Here is a 4,054-nt window from a genome sequence, read left to right as displayed (position 1 = left end):
AAAAAAAAAAAAAAAAAAAAAAAAAAAGATTTTTGCATCTATATCATCATGCCTATAGGCCTGAGGTTTTCTTTTTTTGCTGAGTGTCTGCCAGAAATTGGTATCAGGATGACGTTGGTCTCATAAAATAATCTGGGAAGGATTCCCTCTTTTTGGATTGTTTGGAATCGTTTCAGAAGGAATGGTACCAGCTCCTCTTTATATGTCTCATAGAATTCGGCTGTGAATCCATCTAGACCTGAGCTTTTCTTGGGTGGTAGGCTCTTAACTGCTGCCTCAACTTCAGACCTTGTTATTAGTCTATTCAGGATTTCAATCTCTTCCTGGTTTAGGCTTGGGATGATGCAAATGTCCAGGAATGTATCCATTTCTTCCAGGTTTACTATTTTATGTGCATAGAGTTGTTTGTAATAATCTCTGATAATGGTTTGTATTTCTGTGGAATCTGTGGTGATATCCCCTTTATCATTTTTTATTGCATCTATTTGATGATTCTCTTTTCTTTTTTATTAATCTGGCTAGTGGTCTGTCTATTTTGTTGATCTTTTCGAAAAACCAGCTTCTTGATTTCTTGATTTTTTTGAAGGTTTTTCTTGTGTCTCTATCTCCTTCAGTTCTGCTCTGATCTTAGTTATTTCTTGTCTTCTGCTAGCTTTTGAGGTTTTTTGTTTGTTTGTTTGTTTGTTTGTTTGTTTGTTTGTTTTTCTTGCTCCTCTAGCTCTTTCAATTCTGATGATAGGGTGTTGATTTTAGATCTTTCTTTGCTTCTCATGTGGGCATATATTGCTATATATTTTCCCCTAGAAATTGCTTTAAATGTGTCCCAAAGATTCTTTTATGTTGTGTCTTCATTCTTATTGGTTTTGAAGAACATCTTTATTTCTGCCTTCATTTCATTGTTTATCCAGTCAACATTGAAGAGCCAGTTGTTCAGTTTCCATGAGGCTCTGCGGTTCTGAGGTAGTTTCTGAATTCTGAGCTCTAACTTGATTGCACTGTTGTCTGAGAGACTGTTTGTTATGATTTTTGTTCTTTTGCATTTGCTGAGGAGTGATTTACTTCCAATTATGTGGTCAATTTTAGAGAAGGTGTGATGTGGTGCTGAGAAGAATGTATATTCTGTGGATTCGGGGTGGAGAGTTCTGTAGATGTCTATTAGGTTTGCTTGGTCCAGGTCTGAGTTCAAGTTCTGGATATCCTTGTTAATTTTCTGTCTCGTTGATCTGTCTAATATTCACAATGGGGTGTTAAAGTTTCCCACTATTACTGTGTGGGAGTCTAAGTCTCTTTGTAGGTCATTAAGAACTTGCTTTATGTATCTGGTTGCTCCTGTATTGGGTGCATATAAATTTAGGATCATTATCTCTTCTTGTTGCATTGATCATTTTACCATTATGTAATGTTCTTCTTTGTCTCTTTTCACCTTTGTTGGTTTAAAGTCTATTTTATCAGAGATGAGAATTGCAACTCCTGCTTTTTTTTGCTCTCCATTTGCTTGATAAATCTTCCTCCATCCCTTTATTTTGAGCCTTTGAGTATCCTTGCATGTGAGATGGGTTTCTTGGATACAGTACACTGATGGGTTTTGGCTATTTATCCAATTTGCCAGTCTGTGTCTTTTGGTTGGGGCATTTAGCCCATTTACATTTAGGGTTAATATAGTTATGTGTGAATTTGATACTGCCATTTTGATGCTAGCTTGCTGTTTTGCCTGTTAGTTGATGCAGATTTTTCATTGTGTTGATGCTCTTTACCATTTGGAATGTTTTTGGAGTGGCTGGTACTGGTTGTTTCTTTTATATGTGTAAAGCCTCTTTCAGGAGCTCTTGTAAAGCAGGCCTGGTGCTGATGAAATCTCTGAGTACTTGCTTTTTTGCAAAGGATTTTATTTTTCCTTCACTTATGAAGCATAGTTTGGCTGGATAGGAGATTCTGGGCTGAAAGTTTTTTTCTTTAAGGATGTTGAATATTGGTCCCCACCCTCTTCTGGCTTGTACGGTTTCTGCTGAGGGGTCCGCTGTGAGTCGATAGGCTTCCCTTTGTGGGTAACCCGACCTTTTTCTCTGGCTGCCCTTAGCATTTTCTCCTTCATTTCAATCCTGGTGAATCTTTGGATTATGTGCCTTGAGGTTTCTCTTCTTGAGGAATATCTTTGTGGTGCTCTCTGTATTTCCTGGACTTGAATATTGGCCTGCCTTGCTAGGTTGTGGAAGTTTCCCTGGATAATATCCTAAATAGTATTTTCCAGCTTGGATTGATTCTCTCTGTCACATTCAGGTACACCTATCAAATGTAGATTAGGTCTTTTCACATAGTCCCATATTTCTTGGAGACTTTGTTCATTCCTTTTTACCCTTTTTTCTCTTATCTTGCCTTCTCATTTTATTTCATCAAATTGATCTTCGACCTCTGATGTCCTTTATTCTACTTGGTCAATTCAGCTGTTGAAACTTGTGTATGCTTCACGAAGTTCTCGTGTTGTGTTTTTCAGCTCCCTCAATTCACTTATATTCCTAAGTTGTTTATTCTCATTAGCATTTCATCAAATCTTTTTACAAGGTTCTTAGTTTCTTTGCATTGGGTTAGAACATGTTCTTTTAGCTCAGAGAAGTTTCTTATTACCCATGTTCTGAAGCCTGATTCTGTCAGTTCATAACACTCATTCTCCATCCAGCCTTGTTCCCTTGCTGGTGAGGACTTATGATCCCTTTTAGGAGGAGAGGCATTCTGGTTTTTGGTGTTTTCATCCTTTTTGCACTGGTTTCTTCCCATCTTTGTGGATTTAGCCACTTGTCATCTTTGTAGTTGTTGACTTTCAGATTGGGTCTCTGAGTGGACATCCAGTTTGTTGATGATGAAATTATTTCTTTCTGTTTCTTAGTTTTCCTTCTAAAATTCAGGCCTCTGTGCTGTAGGACTGCTAAGGTCCACTCCAGTCCCTGCTTGCCTGGGGATTACCTGCAGTGGCTGCAGAACAGTAAGGGTTGCTGTCAGTTTCTTCTTCTGCTGTCTTTGTCCCAGAAGTATACCCGCCAGATGTCAGTCCGAGCTCTCCTTTATGAGGTGACTGTTTGGATATAGGGGGTCATGGCGCTGCTTGAGGAGGCAGTCTGTCCTTTATAGGAGCTCAAGTGCTTAGCTGGGAGCTCCATTTTTCATTCAGAACTGCTGGGCAGTTACATTTAAGTCTGCTGCAGCAGAACTCATAAACTCCCCTCTTTTTCCCCAGGAGCTCTGTCCTAGGGAGTTACAGCTTTATTTATGAGTTTCTGTTGTGCTGCTGGCTTTATTCAGGGCTGCCCTGCCCAGCAAGGAGGCAACCTAGTCACTGTCTGACTGCAGAGGCTTTACTGAGCTGCTGTGGGCTCCACCCACCTGCCATGTGAACTTCCCTGCAGTCTTGTTTATACAGGTATAGTTAGAACTGCCTCAGCAATGGCAGCCCAACTGTATAATGGCGGACTCTCTCTGTAATGCGGGCTGCCTCGGCAATGGCGGGCTGCCTCAGCAATGGTAAATTACCTCCATAGTGGTGGACTGCCTCGGTAATGGCAGACACCCCTCCCCCACAGAGGTTGACTGTCCCGGGTTCCACTGAGCTTTCTGTGAAACTCTCAATCAGAGCATTTCAGATTGCTGTTGTTTTGTGGGGGTGGGACCAGCTGAGCCTGATCACCTGGGTCCCTGCCTCAGAGCCCTTTTTCTTTTTTTTAGTTGAATGGGCGACTCTGTCTCCCAGGTGTTCCATTCGCCTGTTGAAAAGTCCCTGGGATCTGTGTGATTTCCCATGTGGCAACCCACTGCGCTGGCTGAAACAGCTGCGCTGAGATTCTTGGCACTTTTTTGCCCAGGAATCTCCTGGCCTGGCTCCCTGTTTCAGTCCTCTTTTTCATCAGTTGAATGGATGAACTTGTCTCCCAGGAGCTCCAATCACCAGCTAAAATGGCGCCCAGACCCGTGTATTTTGTGTGGAGACCGACAGCACTGGGGCATCAGCCAAAACAGTGATGACAGCCAAAACAACGCGAGAGCCAAAACAGCCATGCTGGTGACG

Source organism: Sapajus apella, unplaced genomic scaffold (genome assembly GCF_009761245.1).
Source record: "Sapajus apella isolate SASKATOON/1434 unplaced genomic scaffold, GSC_monkey_1.0 scaffold236, whole genome shotgun sequence".
Taxonomy (NCBI): domain Eukaryota; kingdom Metazoa; phylum Chordata; class Mammalia; order Primates; family Cebidae; genus Sapajus; species Sapajus apella.
The sequence above is the reverse complement of the archived record's forward strand: the minus strand, read 5'-3'. Positions refer to the sequence as shown.